At 63.3% G+C, this 21,746-nt stretch overlaps 1 protein-coding gene across 1 annotated transcript in view; it reads left to right on the top strand.

The window, feature by feature from the left end:
• Positions 1 to 990: 990 nt before the first annotated feature.
• Positions 991 to 21,746, top strand: part of ZNF683 (zinc finger protein 683) — a 39,786-nt gene continuing 19,030 nt past the window's right edge. The window contains 2 exon segments of the mRNA XM_075908790.1: positions 991 to 1,073; positions 11,997 to 12,085. The gene's annotated coding sequence lies outside the window, so the exon portion shown is untranslated.

The following is a 21,746-nucleotide window of genomic DNA, read 5'->3' as shown; positions in this document are numbered from 1 at the left end:
GGAAAGGGAATTGGCCGGCGTGGGCAGGACTGACCTGGGCACATGCAGAACCCAGGGCGCTGCCCGTCCCGCACACGGTCCCGGCGAAGCGCGAGCGAGTCCGGCTACGGCTCCACAACGCGCTGGACCAGCGCTCAGGGGCACAGACGGGGCTTCTCCTCCCCAAGGCGCCGCTCCTACGTCAGACGCAGCCAGAGGCTCCCAGCGCCGATCGCGCCCCCCCAGCCACTCCCCCGCCCCCGCCAGGCTTCCGTTGGGCGCCCAGCCGGAAAACCAGAAAATACCGGACATTGCACACTGCACGTCTGGTATTTTCTGAATTTTTTCACTGGACAGAGGCCCCAAAAGCGGACTGTCCGGTTGAATCCCGCACACCTGGCCACCCTAAATCCGGATGGAGCTTGGTGAGGAAGGTCCGTTTTGCCCCTTCGTAACCCCAGCCAGTCCTTGCAAGTCCCATCCATGCGACTTTGGCTGCTCGGGCCCTGCTGTGCGAGGCGCTTGGAGCCAGTATCAGAGACAGGCCGACCGGCCGCTCCAGACTCGCTGTCCCAGGGCTACTCTCCAGCTGGCTGCCTGGAGGACCTGCCCTATTAGCGCCGGGGGAGTGGACAAAATCGGTACGTGTGCTCTTCCGACTCACTGCGGTCAGCGGCCCATGGCCCCCCTGCATGCAAGGGCTCTCTGGGAAGAGGATCCGGGGTGTGAGCTGAGCAGTCCCCAGGGAGGATCGGCAGCCTGCAGAGAAGCTGCGCGGCTGGATGGTGAGTTCCTGGCCTGAGCAAGCCCAGACCCTAGAGGCGAGTCTGCCCTGCTAGGACCTAGTGACCCTGCTTGGAGCAGAGGGAGGAGGGAGCCTGCAGCGTCCAGCCTGAGGGCACAGGCAGCCACTTGGCTTGTGACCCACGAAGGGTTAAGCAGGGTTACCTGGCCCGGAGCCCCGCCCCTGCTCAGCTGGAAGCCAGATTGACAGGCAGGTGGAGCAGCTCAGCGGGGGCTGGCAGCTGCTGGAGGAAGAACTGACTGACCCATGGAGGCTGTGCAGAGGACGGCTGGAGGCTGCAGTGAGCTGGGTAGGAAGCGCTCTGGGGTGGGGAGTTAGATCCAGAGAGTTTGGTGCGTTCTGGGTGGATTCCCTGCTGAGCTAGCGGTGGGACACACCCACTGCTGATAGGGCCCTGGGCTGGATCCCCCCAAGGAGGCTGCTATAACTGGGGCTCTTGCCTGGAGCTGCTAGGCCGCGCTGCCCTGCGTGGAGGGGTCTTGCCTTCGGGACTGCGGCTGCTGGCCCTTGCTGCCCTGGGAGCGGGAAGTGATTACTGGCTCCAGCTGCTAGGCCTCGCTGCCCTCAGAGAAGGGCTGACTCACTGGGTGGGGTGTAGCTATTGGCCCCGCGCCTTAGGGATGGAGATGTATGTGGGGTGGGGTGGCGTGGCTTTTGGGGAGGCCTGAGGGGTCTCACGCCCTGCCTCTGAGGGGGCTGGCGGCACCCACCCATGGCAGGAGATGGGGGAGGAGGAGGAGGGCAAGGTCTGAAATAGGTCAGAGGCCATAGGGATGGGGGCCACGACTCAATCCTTGTCACCTGATCAGCTTCGGCCTATCAGGTAGTTGACTCGCTCCTCTACGCCCTCTACGCCCCCTCCCCTGCTGCCTCTGGATCAGAGGTAGCGGGTGGGGCGGGGAGAGCTGGCTTCAAAGCTGTTCTCCCCCCCCCCCCAACACTGTCTCTGTGGTGTGGCGCGGAGGCAAAGCCGCAGCAGTCCCAGCGCGCGCTGCCCTGGGAGCTACCCCCACTGTGGCTCTGCACGTTGAGCAGGAGCCGGGTGCGCAGGGCTAGCGAGCTGTGCCCCCCCGCCCCCCCGCCATCGAGTGAGGAGGAGCAGATGGAAATTCCACCGACTACTTGAGCTAATTCACTGCTGCTTCTCGCCCCGCGCGGGCAGATGGTGGGGGAGTGACCGGGGGGGGGGGAGTGACCGGGGGGGGGGAGTGACTGCACAGGAAACAGAACAACCGGGAGGGGGGCAGACAGTGTCTGGAGCTAAACTCCCTCTTCTGCCTCTGGGGCTGGACCCGCACCTGCTGGGCTGGGACAGCAGCCTGGGGCTCTCCAAGCTGGGGCCGGGGGTGTCCGGGGAGCTCTGCGCTGAACGGGAAGAGGGGGCCGAGCCGAGGGCTCTCTCCCGGCTTCCACCCCGTCCCTCTGCGGCGCTTTCAGCATCCACGTGGGCCCCCCCTTTCCTGAGCTGAACCCCTCTGCGTGCTCCACTCAGCAGCCTGCTTCCGGGGCCTGGCCCTGAGAGCCCCTCTCGGTGCAGCCGGCTGGTCTCCGGGTGCCCCCTCCGGCCGCGTCCCGCTCTAGTGAGCTGCCCCTGTCCCTGCCCCCTCTCCACGTGGCTTCCCGTGGCTCGGTGGTGCTAAGCCGCCACGCTTTGCACGAGGCCCCGGTGGTGGGGAGCTGCCCTGGCTGGGGGCTGCGGAGCTGGCGAGAAAGCGGGGGTGGGGGTTCTTTGGCGAAGGAGAACCTAGTGACGGCCTCCTCGGCTTGCTGTGGCGGGGCTGGTCCCAGGCCGGGTGGGGGAGGGACCGTGGGACAGCTGGCCGCCCCCGCACAGGAGTTGGTCACTTCTGCCCCCTGGGGCTTCCTGTAGCCTTGTGACGGGGCAGGGCGGCGTCTTGCTGGTGCGTGCGGGTTCAGTTGGTCCCGTGCGCTCTCTGGCCGGCCGAGCGGCTCCGGGAGCGCCGGTCTAAGCCAAGGTCCCAGGGACCCTCCCGCTGCTTCTGCGAGTCGGGGCTGGGGAACCGGAGCCCCAGCGAGGGCCATGGCCTGGGGGCTGCTCTCCCCTTGCAGGCCTGTTGCTGCCATTGCAACAATCCCCCTGCGGCCGGAGCTGGGGTCAGACTCTGCTCACTCGCGCTGCAGCCGAAGGACTTAATCCGGATTCACGCCGGTTCCACCGAGGGGCCAACGGGGCCTTTGGCGCTGACGCTTTGCCAGCCCGGGGGTGTCCAGGGTGACTCAGCGGCCCTTTGGGGCAGGGGTGGAGCCGTTTTCCCTGGCGGGGAGGCCTGTGACCTCAGCTGGCTGGAGCCCCGTGGGCCTCTGCCCCCCTAGCCCCGCTGTGGGAAGTTCTGGGGCAAGGCAGCAGGCCCGTGCCCAGCCGGGTCCCCTGCCTTGACTCCGGGGTGCGGCCGTCCGCCATGCTGCACCGCCTGGCCCATTGCTGGGTTCTTATCTGGGGTCTGAGGGGCTTCGGAACAGGCTCCTGTGCACACGGGGCTCTGCGCAGCCAGCGCCCCACGGCCGGAGGGCTGGGCACCTTGGGTTTCACTGTGCGCCCTGGTTTGCCCAGCAGGGGGCGCCCACGGCCCTGGAATGTCTCACACACACACACACACACACACACACCCCTCCCTACCTTCTGCCCCCCCCCCCCGCCCCCACGGCCTCCAGCCAAAGGCCTTTGCTCCAGGCAGGTCCCTGTTCCTGGCTTCGTCCTGTTGGGTCCTTGGCTGCTCCCCTGCGCTAGGTGGGAAAGACCCATGCTTGGGAGAGCACACACACCCCCCTCCGCTCAAGCTGGGCCTGGCTGGGGGAGGGGCCCTTTCTGGGGACTGGAGGAGGCTTGGGCCCAGGGGGTGAATCTGCACCCAAAATCTGAGGGTGGCTGGATTTGAAGCCCTAATTCGACCCCATCTTGCCCTAGAGCAGCCCCCAGGCCTCAAAACGCCCCTGGGAGGGGGTCTCTTAGGTTAGCAGAGCTACTGCAGGAAGGGAGGCAGCGTGGCCTAGTGAATAGTGCACTGGGATGGGCCTCGAGCTGGGAGACCCCATGTCTATTCCCGACTCCAACTGGCCCGCTAGGTGGCCTTCCCTGCTCCGTGCCTTGATTTCCCCATCTGTAAAATGGGTATAATGATGCAGCCCTCCTTCGGAAAGGGCTTGCGCTCTGTTGCTGGAGCGTTGCTCCGGGCTGTGCGTTGCGGTCTCCCCCAGGCACGGAGCAGGCCCTCCCCGTGCTCGGCACGGTGCAGACGCCGAATGACAAGATGGTCTCAGGGCCGAAGAGCTTGTGAGCTCAGTAAATGGATCTGCGCTGGACAAGCTCGGCTCTCAGCGGCATGGCTGGAACCCCGTTAGCCCCCGTGGGCCTGTGCCGGATTCCCATCCCCGTGACCCACGGCTGGGGGGCGCTGCTCTCAGGAGACCGTCGTGAGGCTGGTTTGCACGCTGGCTACGCTAGTAAGAAAGTCTCTCCCTGGGAGACGGCGTCCGTGCCCCCAGCTGGCCTGTGCCGGGCTGATCTCCCGGCTGCAGTGGGGTCCCTGGCATTTCTCTTTCCTCCACGTGGGAGCGTTTGCTTAGAAACTCCCAGGTTTGTTAGTAACGGCTGGAGCCCTTCCTGGAAACCCCGGGAGTGGGGAATCAAGCCCTCTCAGGGAAGGGCCGGGGGCGTTTCTGGGGGCAGGGACAGCCTCCGTCTGAGAGAGCCTGTTCCGTTCCTTCCCTCCCCCACGGCCCCCGCCTCCCCTGCTCCACAGTCCCCGGGCGGGCGGGCTGATGTGCTTGTGTCAGCAAGAGAAACCCCGGTGAGAGAAACCACAGGAGCTCCGGGCGCGCTGGGCCTGGAGTGAAAGTTGAGGCTGTGTGCAGCCTCCCCTCACCCTGCTCCTCCCACGCTAGCAAGGGCCACCACAGAGCCGGGGGGCAGCGGAGGTTTGGGGGGGCTCCGGCTTTTCTGATGATCCCTTGGATTCACCAGCTCCACGGCGCAGGGTGGGGAGCCTGAGACCCTGATTTTAACAGAAGCTCCTGCTGAAATGCTCCAGCTGCTCCGGGGTCCTGCCCACCACAGCAGCCAGTGCTGGGGGCAGGGGGCTGGGCTTTCCCTTCCCGGAAGCCCCGAGCGGTGGCTACGGATGGAGGGGGGTGAGGGGCTCTGGCTCAGCACAAGGAACACACCGCTGGCTTGGAAGGGGTCCGGGGGGGGGGGGGGGGGTGGGGAGCTGGTGTTCCCTGGAAGCTGGGTGCATGTGCAGCCACGGGGGAGAGATTCCAATGCTGCCCAGCTGACTGGCAGAGCGCCCCCAGCTGGGCTTTGCTGCTCCTGGTGGTGCACATCGGGGAAAATTATTCTGCACATGGATGGGAAAGATGAGGGAACACTGGGGGGGGGCTGGCTCATCTTCCCCAGACCCTTGAGAACTGACTGGGGGAGACGGGCTGCAGGCAGGCGCCCCCCTCGGCCCACGTCACTGCAGGCCAAGGGCTTTCTCCTCCCCCGGCACAGTCCCCTGCGGGATCTGTCTGGGATCCAAGCGCCTGCCTCCTAGAGGGGCCCGTCCAGGCCCTGGCTGTGGGGCTCCGGATCTCAGGCACGAACACCCGCTGGCAACTGCTGAGCGTTTGCATTGATCCGCTAGGCCCAGGCCGGGCTCTGCTCTCAGCCACTCTGGCCTGACTGCTCCCAATTAGAGGGCCGCTAGGGATGCAGGGAGGCCGAAAGGCAGCTCCCTTCCTGGGGCAGGGCACACGCTGGTCAGCTTGCTCCCGGCTACACTGGGGATGGCATGAGGCGCCCTCTGACGACTGGGCTCCTCTGCCTGTGCTTTCCGCTAGCGCCTTGGATTTCTTGGGTGAATGCTGCTGTCAGACTGGGGCATGTGCCCAAACAGAAGCCTCCCCAGCCAGCCTGCACGGACCAATTGCACGGCTACGAAGAGGGGGGCCAATTCTTCCTGGCCGGCGCAGCTGCCCCAGGGACGCCCGGCACCGTGAGCGCGGCCTGGCTGCGCAGCCACAAACGATCCGGGGACTTGAAGGGGCTGTCGCGATCCTCTTGCCTGCCCAAAGAATTTCGTTCCGCGCGTCCCGCTCGGGCTTGACGTGGAGCCGGGTGGCCGAGCGCCGAGCTGGATTCCGAGATGGCGGATGACGGGGAAGCCGCCCCAGCCCGTGGCGAAGTGGCCGCTTGGTCCTGACGTCTGCGGCTGTGGTCCCAACCCGGCCATGTTACTCGACCTTGCTTTTGTCGGCGAGAGACGCCGTGCTGCTCGCTTGGCTCTGCTGCAGCCTCTGGCTCAGCTCACACCTTCTGAAGCTGCTGCTGCGGCCGCCAGCCCCTATCTGGAGCCATCTCGCTCTGGCAGGGGAGGTGTGAAAGGAGGCTCCGTGCCACTTGCTGTGTCTCTCCGCAGAGAGCATCTTCACCTGCTGCCTTTGGTTTCTCTCCTCTGCAGCCTCTTGCAGGCCGGGGGAACGGTGGGGGAGATAAGAGGGTGAGTGCAGGTCAGCCTGAAGGTGCGAACCGCAGCCCAGGTAGCGCTGCAGGGCTCCGTGGGACTGGGGCTGGGAGCTGCTTCTGCAGCTGCTCTAGTTGTGAGTCCAGGGGAGTAACCCCTTCCCTGCCGGATGGCTGCACAGCAGGGCTTGCAAAGTGCCCAGTAAGGGAGTCAGCAGCCTCCGCAGCTCCCCGGGCAAGGTAGGGGACGGGCATAGCTCTGCGTTCCTGGAATGGGCGGGGCCCTGGGTGGAAGGGGCGGAGCCGGGGGCAGCCAGCCCTCGGACTCCTGGAGCGCCTCGTGCTCCAGCGGAGATTTAAAGGGCCGGGGGCTCTGAGCTCTGTGGGGAGTCGTGGGGGGGGGGGGGCAGGCTGTTGTGTTCTGAGCACCACCAAACTTCCTGCATAGCTGCCGCCTCCCGGGGCTGGGGGCCCCTCCTGCCTGGAGAGGCTGGGGCCAGCTGAAGGGATGAGCTGCCGGCCCCGTGCCTGGCTGGCCTCGATTTCAGAGATGTGCCCCATGCGTCCAGGGCACAAATGCCCCCGAGAACTGGCCGCTGCCTCGGGTGGGGCCGGGGTCAGTGTGTGCGGGCTCGGGGGTGGGTCCTGGGGCAGCCAGGCCCAAGGGGAGCAGAGGAGCAGGCGGGCTGCCCGCCCAGCCCCGGCGCGTGGCTCAGATAGGACGGGTGCCCATGCGGGGGTGGCGTGCTCCCTGCCCAGACGGCAGCTGCACCTGGCCCGGCTCCAGGCAGCCGCCTAGAGGTTGCCGTGGGCCTGGCGCCCGAGGTCGGAGGCAAGCCATCTTCCGGTGCGCGAGCCCAGGGCTGAGTCTGCTCTCCGGGCCGGGGGGAGCTCCCCTTCGGAAGCGGAGGAAGTGGTGGGTTCCCGCTGTGGTTCTGTGCGCCTGCCTCTCGCCGATCTCCACGCGGCTGCCCCAGCCGCCCGCTTGCTGCCCCTGTTAGCACCCAGATTTCTCCTCGCCCTCTCCAGGCCCCACTCCCCACAGGCCTCGCCTGCCCTGCCCCCCTCAGGGCCCTCGGGTCTCTGTGCCCAGACGGTCCCCACTGAGCCACAGGCCCCCAGCCACACGCCACTTACTGGGCGTTTGCCCGGCCCAGCGCCCGCTCCCGCTGGCATAGAGGCCCCCGCCCTTGAAGGTTCCTCCCCCAACACCGTCACTTCTCCCACAATGCACCACGGCTCCCGGGGCTTGCTCAGGCCACGTCCACGTGAGGAGCTGAGGGGAGTTGATTATGACCGATTTCTGGGCAGAGTCGAGGGGCCATGTCCCCGCTGAGGGAGAATCGGACGTCGTGTGAAGTCGCTGACGACTCTGAGCGATGCACCTTGGGTAGCCACCCGACTGTGCCTGCGCCGCTGTGCAGTCTGGGTTATGCCCCGGTGCATGCTGGGACAAGACTGGGTTCGTGTCGGCAGCGTCCCGTAACGCGCTCGTCTGCTCCCGCCCCCGTTTCTAGGTCAACGGGCGACGGTCTTTTCATGCCCTTTTGGCCCCGGCCGCCCACACAGACGCCACGGCAGTGCCAGCATGGCCACCCCCGCGGCTCCCACTTGCATCAAACCCGTGGGCTGCCGATGGCCACTGGGGCGCACCTGGCGGGAGCGTGCGCACGTCGCTCCGCCGGGCCGAGGGCCGGGCTCGGGAACCCGCCGGCTGGCTGTTCAGGGGGCGCCGGTGCTGACGGACGCGCAGCCGGCGTGAGACTTTCTGGTGCGGGGGCGGCCGTGGGCCGGCGGGACCGCCGAGCGCTGCAGGGAAGGGACGCTCAGCTGGGCCTTAGGCCGTGCGTCTGAGGGGAAGGGGCCCGCCCTGGACTGGAACCCGCGGCTCAGAGGTGAAAGGTCCCAGGCCTGGGAACAGTCTGTGCCACAAGGCAAATGGGGAAGAACAAGCCCCACTGCCGGCCCGGCGGGGTCGAGGCGAGCAGGTTTCCACTGGGCTCCCGCCGGCCCCCTTCCTCTTTCGCGTGCTAGCAAACGTGGGAGAGTGTCTTCCACCGAGAGAGCCAGTGGGGGGGGCGGGGGCGGTCCATGAACATCATGGGGAGAGCTCTCCCCCGGGTTGAGAGCCGCACGCTGCCTGGTGCAGCCACGTTGGTGGGCAGCTGCTGTGAAGAAGCTTCATGCACTGGCCGAGTGGATTTTCTGGGCGGTGGGGGGGAGGAATGGTGTCAAAGGCTTTGTCCAAAGCGCTTCCCCCCACCCTGCGGGGCTGCCGGGAGCCGGGTGCCCCGTGGCTGCGTCGCCGTTCCCAGAGCCGTTACCCGCGGTCAGTGGTGCTGGGGGGATGCAGGTGGGGTCCGTGGGGTCTGTTGCGGGGCCGGTTCTGTTCAGTATCTTCAACCATTTACGTGATGGCCCGGAGAGTGTCCTTCGAACGGATCCCACGCGGGGGGGGCGGCAAGTGCCTTGGAGGGGAGGGGCAGAATTCAAACTGACCTGGAGAAATGGCCCGAGGCCAAGAGGAAGATCAGCAAGGACCGATGCAGAGTGCACCGCTCACGGGTGTCACACCACACAGTGGGAAGCGACTCCCTAGGAAGGGGTCCTGCAGGAGGGGAGCTGGGGGCAGAGTGGACCACGAGCTAAATACAAGTCACCCGTGCGACGCTGTGGCAAGAGAAGCAAACCTGCCTCTGGGCTGCACGAGCAGGAGCGCTGTGAGCAAGGCAGGAGGCGTCCTTCTCCCGCTCTGCTCTGCGCCGATCAGGCCTCAGCTGGAGTGCTGTGTCCAGTTCTGGGACCGGCACAGGGAGGGCTTGGCTCCCAGCGGCGCTGCCCACAGCCGGGGCCAGGGCCGGGGGCCGGAGCAGGAAGGGTGACGTGGAGGGGAGGCTCTCGGCTGTCTGTCGGCTCACTGAGACGGAACGGGGCCCTGGGGCCTGATCCGAAGCCCCGGGGGGTCCAACTGTCCCTGGCCAGGCCTGTGGGCGGCACTTCGGGACATTCTCTGCCCGCGCCCCAGCCGGGGGGCAGTACTGGCGATTGGGGGCCCTGCTGAGGCGATCCGGGTAAGGACACACGGAGCCCTGGGGGGTGGCCCGTGCCCAGCTCCTTGTGCCAAGCAGGGCCTGCCCCACCTGCCCTCTCTTCTCTCCCATAGCACCCCGCAGCCTGGCCTGGCAGAGCCGTTCCCCGCGGGGCAGGCCCCCCGCTTTGCGCTTCCCAGGCCCTGCGCGTGGCTGCCAGGGCGTCCAGGGCAGCCCTGCCTTGGGCGGCGGGCGGGTGGGATGGTTCTGGCACTAAAGTGGGTCATGAGACCTAGGTTCAGCTCTGGGCCTTTCCACTGGCTCCCTGTGACCGCAGGCCGCCCGCGTCCCCTCCTCCCGCCCCGGCCTGTGGCTAGCGATCCCGCCGTGGTGTGCGCGCGGAGGAGCGCCTGGAGCCAGGGAGCGGCTTTCGCTGGCCCGCGTGTCCCACGTGCCCACTTATAGCCCCGGGGGGCTTCCCTGGCTCCCGTGGGAGCGCTGGAGGCCCCGATTCGGGCCGTCACGTGTGTGCAGCTCCTAGCGCAGCAGGGCCTTTCCGCAGGAGGGGGGACTGGACGGTCGCTCGGGTCCCCAGGTGGCGTCTTTCCCCAAGGCAAGTTCGAGCCGGGGGCCGGGGGCCGGGCCGCGACGCTCGGGTGGGAGGACGGCGCGTGGCCCGTGCAGCCGCAGCCCCGCCCACGTTCAGGCAGGGGAGGAACCTTGTGGCCCCCTCACAAGGGGGGCGCTGTGACCCCAGCGTGCGACTGGCGCTCGGGAAGTTTGGATCCAGACGGGATTTCTGCTCTGGCTGCTGCTTGTGCGGTGGGCTGGAGCCCGTTGCCCGAGGATGGGGGGGGTCTGACGAGGGCCCGTTTCTAGTGCTTAAGCCCAAGGCGACGGTCCGCTCTGGCGTGTGCCCCTCCCCCGCGGAGGCTGCCCGGGCCGCGGCCTCGTCCTTTGGGGTATTTTGTTTTTCTCCTGTTTGCCTCTTACTGTAGGAGGCAGCAGGCGCTTTGCCGGCCTGGCTTTGCGGGGAGAGGAACCAGGGAGGGGCCCTGCCCTCCAGGGAGAGGCTGAGAGTGTCATGGGGAGGTTTTGTGGTAACCAGGCCCATGCCAGCCCGTCGAGCCCCTCCCCCTCGCTGCCTCCGCTCTGCGAGTTCAGCCCTCAGAGCGCCCGCCACAAGCCACGCCAGGCAGCGCTTGACTCCTGAAGGTGGAAATCAAGCGGCAGGTGGGGGCTTGGCCGGGTGGGGGGAGGCCAAGGCCTGGTCCAAGTGCCCCCCAGCACAAGCCCAGCAGTGCGGAGCCGGGGAGCCGTGTCTGAGCGGGCACAAGCAGCTGCGTGGAGATGGCCGGGAGGGAGGAGGTTGGAAAGTCGACCGCAGGGAGCATCTCTCCCGTGGGGGTCAGGGCCATGCGCTCCTGCTGGGAACAGACCCTGGTGCAGGCAGCCGGGCGTTCTGCCCACCCCCGCGGAAGGGACACCCACCCCCTGCCCTTTGGCATCTCTGGGCCGTCCCCGCCAGCGTGGCGCCGTCGCTGTACTTAAAAGTGCTGCGCAGGGTCTTTTCGGGGAAAAGGCAAAATGCCACATTTATTGGTAACACACACATAGCCGTCAACACGTGTCACATGCACATGGCACATCACACTCGCTCACACACACGCCCCATCTTGTTGCTACAAATATCGTTGCTCCCCCTAGTCCTGGTCCAAGCGCCCCCCAGCAAACTCCCAGGCCTTATTACCTTGGCTCCCAGGCCAGGTGAGTTAAGTGGGGGAGGGGTGGAGCTGGGCTTTTGCTGGTCTGGATCAGTCCTCCCATGATGAAAAGCTGGGGTCCTTCTGCAAGCTCCTTAGATGCATAGTGGCTCCCTCTCCTGCAGGTCTCCCCATGTTAGTTATGCATCATCCGGGAGAGTCGTCATATGCCTGTGCAGTCAGACATCTGTGGCTCCCTCTTCTGGGCCGCGTCTCAATGCTGCCACGTTCCCCTTCAAAGAGGGAGCTTCCCAAAGCAGGCCCTTGCTGCTGACTCCCAAGGCCTCCGAAGGTCCAGTCTTCTCTCAGTGAGCCCACTTCCCAGGTCCCATTGTTCTTCTCATTGTTCTTGGATCTGGCTTCCGCCCCTCTCCAACCATTGCCAGTGCCCAGAGGTGCTTGGCTTTCATTCCACGAGGAGTAACGGTAGTTCGAACTAGGAAGCCTAGTCCGAACTACCTAGTTCGTGCTGCGTGTAGCCGCGCTACACGGGGTTCGAACCAGCCGGGATTTAAAAATGGCGGCGCCGGCTTTATGCTAATGAAGCCCGGAAAATTCAAATCCCGGGCTTCATTTGCAAGTGCGGTATGCCTACATTACCCTCCTAGTTCCAACTAGCGGGGTAGTGTAGACAGACCCTGAGGTCTCTTCCAGCCCTGTGATTCTATGATACGATGCTAAAAGGACTTGATCCAAAGTTCAAATAAAAATGTCAATGAGAAAATGATTAATACAGAGACCGGTGAGCTGTTTCTACACCGTGACACCAAGCGGGTCTCCTGGGCACATGTCCTGGCCCCCGCTGCCCCCTTCTTTGGGAGAAGGGGGAAGGTGGGGGCAGGACGGGGGCGGGCAGGAGTTTGGGAGGTGGGGGCGGAGGGGATCGAGCCCCGCCCCCCCACGGCTGGAGGGGAAGTTGGCACCTATGACCCGGTGCCTCCCTATTTCCTTTTCCACAGCTGGGCCCCTGCGCACCGGGCAGATGGCTGCGCCGCCGTAGGCACTGGACCGGCCCGGGTCCGATAGCCGACCCCTCCAGGCGCTCCAGGTACTCGGGGCCCTGGCCTGGGTTCCCCCTGGCCGGCCTGTGGAATTCCCTGGGGCGCTGGGGCTGGGCCCCCCTCGCACTCTTCCCATGTGACATGCGGCCTCCTCTGGGGCGGCGCGAGCTCTGTCCAGCCGCCAATGCCGCTGTCGCACCCGGGCCAGACCCCCCCCGCCTTGGGACACTGGGGGAGCATCCTGTGCTCCTGGCTTGCGACCGGGCCGGCTCGTGAGCCCCGTGGCTGTTCCCCGGCGCTGGGCCGAGGGCGGGGGCAGGCTTGCGCGAGTTCCCGCCAGCCCCAGCCAGGTCACAGGCGAGGGGCCCCAGAGTGAAAGGGGCAGGGCGGGAGGGCTCCCTCCCAGCATCCTCGGGCCCCCAGCGCCTGCCCCAGAGAACCAGGGCAGCAGGCTGGCGGAGGGGGCTCTCCGGGGAGCCGGGGGGGGACGTTACTTGGCTCCCACAGGATCGAGCCGGCACACCCTGGCAGCCCCAGCCCCCCCAGAGGCTGTGTGTTCGGGGGAGCAGCTGTGCCTGCAGGGGTCTGGGGTCTTGCCTTTTAAGCCCCAGCCCCCTTTCCCGTGGCAAATACCTCACCCCCATGTGTGTACAGCCCCCAGGGCTGGGGGCCCAGCTGGAGGGGGGCTGTGACCATCAGCGACAGAGTAAAAGGTCACCTGGAGGAAGGGCTGAGCCTGCAGGAGCCCTGAGCACTGACGCGGCCCCTGCCTTTGTCCCTAAAGCCACCGGGCTTTCACCAGCCCCCTGCGGCTCTAGCCAAAGGGCCCCCCCGGGAAGGGCGGCCCCACGGATGCAGGGGCTGAAGGGAGGGTTCCACGGCCGTGCCGGGGGCCGTCCTGGGGCGTAGAAGAGGTGCCGGGGGAGGGCCTGATCCTTCCAGGCGCTGAGCACCTTCCGCACCCGTCCCAGTCAATGGGCGTTGTGGGGGAAACTGAGGCAAAGAGAGGCCGAATGGCTTGGCCACGCTGCCAGACAGGGAGTCAGCAGAGATGGGAATAGACCCCTGGAGACCACTCCCCTTCCCCCTCCCTCCTTCCGGCACACGGGCTCTGGGAGAAGTTGCTTGGGGGATGGAAAGGGAGCAGCGGGCTGCAGGGTGGGATAGGACAATCCGCTCTGCCCACTCCGTCCCCAGCCGCTTTCCCTGCCTCCTTGGCTCTTGCCTGGGTGTGGGCGCCCGGGGGCCTCTCCTCTGGGTCACCGCCAGGCCCTGGCACCGTCACGCGCTGGCTCAGGGGAGGATTGTGCTGGAGAAGCAGCCCAGCAGGGAGAGCGGCTCTGCAGGGTGCTCCAGGGGCTGGCTCTGGTCCGGCTGCCCGGGTCGAGTCTCTCCGGGGCCTGATGCGACGCGGCCAGTGGCTCTGCGTGTGGCGTGAGCGGAGATGCTGCATTCCCGGGAGCGGCCGCTGTGCTGAGCGCCAGAGCAGGGTCAGTGCCTGAGGGTGGCCGTGGAGGGTGATTACGGAGCCTCCGGGGTTAAGGTCAGTGGGGAGGTGAAAAGTCCAGGCTGCAGCTCCCCAGGAGCAGCAGGGGCAGAGGGGCCGGAGCAGAGCAGGGGGCAGGTGGGGAAAGGAGAAGGCTGGAGCGCAAGGCCAGCCCGGGGGTTGTCCCTTGCCCCAGAGTGGAGCCGTGGGCCCAGACGGAGCTAGGCAGGGCGGAGCCGGAAAGATCCCAGACTTCCTCCCCAAGGAAGACTAACTGGGGCTCCTCCACTCCTCCCAGGCCCCGCCGGCCACTGCCCTGCACCCAGGCCCGTGTGCTGTGGGGGTGCCATGTGCCTCCAGCTCTGTGATCCTGGCTCAGGCATGTCGGAGAATCCTAGAACTGGAAGGGACCTCAAGAGGGTGAGTCCCATCCCCGGCCCCCACGGCAGGACCCAGCACCATCTAGAGACCATCCCTGACAGCGTGTGGCCAACCTGCTCTTCAGTATCTCCGGGGACGGAGGTTCCACAACCCCCCGGCAATTTATTCACCACCCGGACAGGCCGGAAGTTTTTCCTAATGTCCAACCTAAACCTCCCCTGCTGCACTGCAAGCCCCTTGCTCCTGTCCTGTTGTCAGAGACCAAGGAGAACAATTTTCTCCCTCCTCCTTGTGACCCCCTTTTAGATACCTGAAAGCCGCTATCATGGCCCCCCTCAGTCTTCTCCTTTCCAAACGGAACAAGCCCAGTTCCTTCAGCCTCCCCTCCTAGCTCCTGTTCTCTCGACCTTTCCTCATTCTTGTTGCTCTTCTCTGGACCCTCTCCAATTTCTCCCCATCTTTCTTGCAATGTGGTGCCCAGAACTGGCCACAAGACTCCAGCTGAGGCCTGAGCAGCGCAGCGCCGAGCGGGAGAAGGGCTTCTGGTGTCTGACTCACCACACTCCTGTTCACGCGCCCAGAATCGTATTTGCTTGTTTTGCAACGTGTCCCCCTGCTGACTCGTATTCAGCTTGTGGCCGTCTCTGACCCCCGGCCCCCTCCCTAGACAGTCACTTCCCGTTCTGTGCGTGAAACGGATTGTTCCTCCGGGAGTTAAGGACTTTGCATTTGTCCTTGTTGAACTTCCTCTTCCTGACCTCTGCCCATTTCTCCCGTTTGCCCAGATCAGTTTGAATTCTGACCCTCTCCTCAAAGGCACTTGCCCCCCCCCCAGCCTGGTACCATCTGCAAACGTAACGAGCATGGTGTGACACACTCGCGGGCCGTGCCTCTCGCACGCCTGCGGCCCAGCCTGCCCGTCGCACAGCAGCTACGCTCCAAGCGAGCCGGAGACTTTGGGCTGCTGCTCCCTACTCCCCCGCCCCTGGGGCTCCTGGGAGCAGCAGCGAGGGGGGGTCAGTGCCCCAGCCGGGGGAGGGGGGAGGGAAGCAAGGCTGTTGTGGGGGGAGAGGGGACAGGAGCTATTGGAGAAGAAACATTTACAAATGGAAGTTGATGCTCTGGCACGTGGGGGCTCTCTCCGTCCCTGCAGACCTCGCCCAGTCCCAGGGCTCCAGGTGCTGGGGCCTAAGGCAAGCCCCAAACGTGGGAGACTGAGCAGCTCGTGAGGGTTGGCCGTGTGCTCTCTGGATCTGGCAGAGGGGCAGCCCCCGCTGCTGGCAGGGCACCTGTGGAGCTCCAGGGAGTTCTGCATGTTGCCAGGCTGGAAAGCAGAACCAGGCACTGATCCATGTGAGCAGCTGCCCAACTCTGCATTTCCCATCGGGACAGCTCCGGCACTGGAGGCCCGGAGACGGGAACACAGAAACCTCAGCTCCCTAGGCCAGGGCCCGGGGTGCAACAGCTCTGGAACAAATCAGAGTGTTTCTGTTCACTGCTGCGCACGAGGGGCGTGAGCATGTGCGTGCGAGGGGCGTGTGAGCACGTGCGGGTAAAGTGGGGGGGTGAGTGTGCGAGGGGGTGTGGACAAGCTGCGGCTTCACTCAGCTGGGAATTTCCTGCCAATCCCGGTGATCAGTGGTGACTCGTGGTACACCCGGGCGGTGCCCCGCCCCCCTGTGCCCCCTGCCAGCCCCATGGGTGGCCCTCCCTGCACCCCCTCCCCCGCAGGCACCCGCCGCCTGTGCTGGTGAGACTGGGCAGCGCAGGGCACAGCTGGGGCAGGGACTCCAGGGAGCACAGACCCCCCCACACTGCTCCCCTCCCCAGGGGCTCACATCCCTGCCCAGGCTGCTGGGCCCACCGCCCCCCCGCACGCTCGCCCTCCCCGCTCCCCGAGCCACCGGCGGGAAGGTCCCTCCACCGTCCTCCCGGGCCAGGGGGCTTGGTTCAGACAGGCCCTGGGAGCCGCCCTGGCCCCGGCTCCTCTCCTGCTTGGCTGGAGGCAGAGGGAGCAGCGCGAGGGAGTCGGGCGGGGAGGGAGAGGGGGACCGGCCGACAGCCTCACGGCCGGGGTCCAGGGCCAGTCTGCCCCCGGGCCTGGCCCTTTGTAACCCGGCCTAACCCCCCGCCTGGAAATACCCCCCCGGGCCTGGCCCTTTGTAACCCGGCCTAACCCCCCGCCTGGAAATACCCCCCCGGGCCTGGCCCTTTGTAACCCGGCCTAACCCCCCGCCTGGAAATACCCCCCCGGGCCTGGCCCTTTGTAACCCGGCCTAACCCCCCGCCTGGAAATACCACCCCGGGCCTGGCCCTTTGTAACCCGGCCTAACCCCCCGCCTGAAAATACCCCCCCCCCACGCCCTGGGGCTGTGGCATCAGAAGGCAGCCTGCCCTAGGAACACTGCCCCCAGCACTACCCACTGCAGAGCATCCACCCGCCGGGGCCGGGGCCAGCCCGTGGGGAGACGGGGGTGCCGGCCGGGTGCTGGGGGGTAACCCGGCCCACTCTCTGAAGTGCAGTCTCCTGAGTCCCATGGCTAAGAGCCCCACAGCGACCCATGGATGGGCAGGCACATTCTGAAGAGGGAAAGCGACTTTCCCAGACAGCCAACCAGCCCCATAAGTCCCTGCTGCCCAGAGCCGGCGGCACATCCTCCCTTCCCTGGAGGTCTCAGGACTTGTTTCCCTGAACCACACAGTATCCTCCCTTCCTGGGACCCAGCCCTCCGAGAATCAACCGCCCCCGCCCTGGTCCAGAGCCGCTGAGCTAGTCTCTGGTCACCGGGCCCGGGAACGGGGCCTCTTTCCCCCGCCCAGCGAGGGCTCCCCAGAGCGTGTGACTCCGGACAAGGCTGAGGCGTCTCCTGGGATAACAAAAGCCCAGGGCCAAGTTCTCCCTGTAAATCGGGCATTGCCCTCCGTGCTGACTTACACCAGCGTTTCTCAAGCAGCGGTCCGAGTTCCCTTGGGGCGCGCGAGAGACGTCCGGGGGGTCCGTCAACACAACGGAAATGCGGAGAAAACGGAATTTTTGTTGTAAGTTTCACAGCGCTTTATTATCTTTGTACTTTTTACACCCAAAAATGTCATCGCCCGCCCGGCTTCGATTAAGTTGCTTAAACAAATGTGTTGCAACAGGAGGGAAAAAATGGTGCGTCTGAAACCTGTAGAGACTGGGGGTACTTCTGATTTTTTTTTTTGAAAAAGGGGGTATTTTATAAAAAAAAGGTTGAGAAACAGTGATTTCCACCACTCGCGGCTCTGGTCCGTACTGCGGGGATGTAGAATCGTAGGCCTGGAAGGGACCGCGAGAGGTGAGTCTAGTCCGTGGGGCTCAAGGCAGGACTAAGAATTACACCATCCCTGACAGGAGCAGCCGTCTCTTATAAATCTTCCACGGCCTCCCTCCGCAATTCATCCCCCTGATGGGTCGGGCGTTTTTCCTAATGGCCAACCTAACCCACCCGCCAGGGGGCGACAGAATTGGCGGGGTCCATGCTCCTGGAAGGGGTGGGGCCTCAGGCAGAAGGGGCGGGGCTGGAGGTAGCCAGTCTCAGCCCTCCCTAGACTGCCCGGAGTGCACCACACTGCAGTAGTGGCGGTGGGGGCTGGGAGCCCCGGGCCCTTTGAATCCCCAGGCTCCGGGGCAGTCGCCCCCTTGGTCCCGCATTGGCAGCACTGCCTGCCCTCACCTCGGTCCGGCTGCGGGCTTCCAGTGAGGGAGGCCGGCGGGAGGAAGCAGCGTTAGGAATGGGATTGGACGTAGTTAGACCCTGGGGTCCCAGTCTCCCTTATGCTGTGACGGAGGGCTGGTGTCTCACGCCCTGTCACCTGCTTCTCCCGGTCCTTTGGCTTTACCCAGCCTGGCGCTCTGCCCTCTCCAGCGCTTCCCCGCCTGGGCTCTCACAGCGCCCGCCTCACTGGGCCCATTTTACAGACGGGGGTGTTGAAGCGCAGCCGGGGGAGGGGGGCCTGTGGTAGCTGGGTGTCAGTGAGAGATGCAGCCGGGATCCCGGGCACAAGGCCAGTGACAGAGGCAGGGCTGGCAGGTAGGAAGCAGACACCCAGCTATCACAGACTCCCCTCCCCAGGCAGTGGGGTGGGAGGGGTCCTCCGCAAGCCTCCCTGTCGTGCCTCGGTTTCTATCTATTTGAAACCCTAAAGCCAGGCCAGGCGAGGGGCCCCATGTGGAGCGGCCGAGGGAGGAGTAGATCCCGGCTGGCAGCCCTTCCCCCCGGGAGGAAGGGTCCCCACGGCCGTAGGAGAGCGACCCCTTTCCTGGGCTTCCTTTACCAGAGAACCCAGCCGCCGCCTCCTCTGCCCTTGCGGTGCAGCTCGCCTGGCTCTGACTCGCCTCTCCAAATTTAGCAAGAGCCCCTGAATGAGAAACGCTTCCTGTCAATGAACTGGCTTCAAGCCCGGCTGCTGAATCATTGCCTGCCAGAGGCCCCCGGAGGCTGGCGCGCGCCCCGCTCCGCCTCTGAAGCAGGGTTAAGGAGCAGCTGCCTGGGCCAGGTAGGCGATGCCATGTCCGGGGGCAGGGGCTCCGCTTGCTCTGTTCTCTGCCTCCTTTGCTTTCCTTCCGTCCCTCCCTGCCTGGCTCCTTTGCCAGACCCCTTCTTGTGGGGGCCGGGGGCTGCCCCCTGCCTGTGGGCCAAACTACGCCCCCCCCAGCAGCCTTTGGGCGCTCACCTGGTGCCTCAACGGCGCGGGGAGCAGAGCTCAGCCCCGGATCTGAGCGTCGGGAAGTTCGAGGGGGTTACCTGCCCTCTGCCTCTTCCTTCAGCCCCATCTCCAGGCAAAGCCCAAACACCCGGAAACCAGCCAAGGTTGCTAAGAGGCCTGGGTGCTGTCCTAGCACATCTTTTGAAAAAGGCTCCTCAAAGCAAGGAAACACACAGCTCAGGACCTGTCAGGCTTAGCCCTTGCCTCAGAGGAGCGGCAGCCAGGCTCACTGTTTCGTGGCTAGAGCCGTGTTTCCCTGCCAGTAGCGCCCGTGCCTCTGACCTGAGGATTGCTGGTGGGTGGTGGAAGCAGGGTTCTTGTTATGGAGAGCTCAGGAAATAAGGGTTTTCCTGTGAAAGCTACTGGTGCGTGGGAACTCTTGTCAGCTCCTAAGCTATCGGCTGAGAGGAGACCGGTTCGGCACATTCCATCTCACCGCTGCCGCCCGAGAGCAGGTCGCCAAGAGACGCTCTTAAAAACGTTCATTCCGGTTCTAGAGGCATTTCCCTTTCTGCCGTCAGGTGCCCCCCTGGCATGGGTGGACGGGAATAGGAACGCGCAGAACGTTACCCAGTCGTGGGCTTGCAGCTGGGGCTGCTCCACGTGTGTCATTAAAGCATCCCCGTCAGAATGTGTTTGAAAGGTGATAAAGTCATTGGGGAGAAGCTAAATGAATTCTTTGCTTCAGTCTTCATGGCTGAGGATACTGGGGAGATTCCCAAACCTGAGCTGTTCTTTGTAGGCGACAGATCTGAGGAATTGTCCCAGATTGAGGTGTCGTTAGAGGAGGTTTTGGAACAAATGTATAAACTTCACAGTAACGAGTCCCCGGGACCAACTGGCATTAACCCAAGAATTGTGAAAGAACTCAAATGGGAAATTGTGGAACTATTCCCTGTGGTTTGTAACCTACCCTTTAAATCAACTTCTGTACCTACTGACGGGAAGGTAGCTAACGTGACGCCAATATTTTAAAAGGGCTCTAGAGGCGATCCTGGCAATTACAGACCAGTGAGTCTAACGACAGTACCGAGCAAATTAGTTGAAACTATAGTAAAGAATAAAATTGTCAGACACATGAATGAGTATAATTTGTTGGGGGAAAGTCACCATGGTTTCTGTAAAGGGAAATCATGCCTCACTAATCTGCCAGAGTTCCTTGAGGGGGTCAACAAACATGCGGACAAGGGGGATCCAGTGGATGTGGGGTACTTAGATTTCCAGAAAGCCTTTGACAAGGTCCCTCATGAAAGGCTCTTAAGTAAAGTAAGTTGTCATGGGATAAGAGGGAAGGTCCTTTCATGGATCGATAACTGGTTAAAAAACAGGAAACAAAGGGTAGGAATAAATGGTCAGTTTTCAGAGTGGCGAGAGGTCACAAGTGGGGTCCCCCAAGGGTCTGTATTGGGACCAATCCTATTCAATTTACTTATAAGTGGCCTAGAGAAAGGGGTAAGCAGTGAGGTGGCAAAATTTGCAGATAACTATCTTGAGCAGTTTGGTAAGACCAAAGCAGACCATGAAGAGCTTCAAAAAGATCTCGCCAAACTAAGAGATTGGGTAACAAAATGGCAAATGAAATGTAATGTTGATAAATGGACAGTAATGCACATTGGGAAAAGAATCCCAACTATACGTACAATACGATGGGGACTAATTTAGCTACAAATACTCAAGAGAGAGATCTCGGAGTCACTGTGGATAGTTCTCTGAAAACATCCACTCAGTGTGCAGCGGCAGTCAAAAAAGCAAATAGAATATTAGGAACCATTAACAAAGGGATAGAGAATAAGACAGAGAATATCGTGTTGCCTCTGTGTAAAATCATGGTACGACCACATCTTCAATACTGCGTACAGATGTGGTTGCATCATCTCAAAAAAGATCTTTTGGCACTGGAAAAGGTTCAGAAAAGGGCAACAAAAATGATGAGGGTTTTGGAACGGGTCCCATAGAAGAGAGATTAAAAAGACTTGGACTTTTCAGCTTAGAAAAGGGAGACTAAGGGGGGATATGATAGAGCTCTATAAAATCATGACTGGTGTGGAAAAAGTGAATAAGGAAAAGTTATTTACTTGTTCCTACAATATAAGAACTAGGGGTCACCACATGAAATGAATAGGCAACAGGTTTAAAACAAACAAAAGGAAGTTTTTCTTCACTCAGTGCACAGTCAACGTGTGGAACTCCTCGCCAGAGGATACAGTGAAGGCCAGGACCTTAAAGCTATGTCTACACTGCAGAGTTTTTGCACGAAAACAGCCATTTTTGTGCAAAAACTCGCAGAGCGTCCATACCTCAAGCACGTTTTTGCGCAAGAAAATTTACAGTGAATGGACAGAGCAGAGGGGTTTTGCGGAATAGGTATTCCTTTCTACGAGGAACAACTCCTTTTTGAACAAGAATGATTTTGCAGAAAGGTGTGTGTGGATGGGCAGCAGGGGGTTTTGCACGAAAACAGTCTATCGAAAGAAGCACAGGTGCCCTGGTGGCCATTCTGTGAATGGACATTAGAGCTTTCTTGCAAGACAGCGTCCATGCAGCTGGACGCTCTCTTGAGCAAAAGTGCATCACTTTTCCGACGTGCTTTCACGGTGTGGACGCGCTCTTGGGCAAGAAGTTTTTGTGGAAGATCTCTTCTGCAAAAAGCTTCCTGCGCAAGAAGCTGGAGTGGAGACGTAGCCTAGCAGAGTTCAGAAAAGAGCCAGATCCCTGGAGGTTAGGTCCATCAATGGCTGTTTGCCAGGCTGGGCAGGGACGGTGTCTCTAGCCTCTGTTTGTCTGGGAATGGGTGACCGGGGAGGGGTCACGTGAGGATTCCCTGTTGTGTTCCCTCCCTCTGGGGCTCCGGGCACCGTCGGCCGACAGGACACCGGGCCGGATGGGCCTTTGCTCTCACCCAGCTGGGCCGTTCTGAGGTTCTTATGATGATGTTGCTGTTCTGCTTTGTTTCCAGAAATGTTTGGTGCCATGTGCTGCTCTTTGGGACGGCTTGTGAAAGAGCCGTTACGCTGGGCTGGCGCTGACACTTCGGGGGTGGTGGGGGCCTGGATTGCTTGCGAGTTCCTGGGGCTGTTTGTTACTTCGGGGGGGGGGGGGGGTTCTTATGGCCC

Source organism: Pelodiscus sinensis, chromosome 25 (genome assembly GCF_049634645.1).
Source record: "Pelodiscus sinensis isolate JC-2024 chromosome 25, ASM4963464v1, whole genome shotgun sequence".
Taxonomy (NCBI): domain Eukaryota; kingdom Metazoa; phylum Chordata; order Testudines; family Trionychidae; genus Pelodiscus; species Pelodiscus sinensis.
The sequence above is the reverse complement of the archived record's forward strand: the minus strand, read 5'-3'. Positions and strand labels throughout refer to the sequence as shown.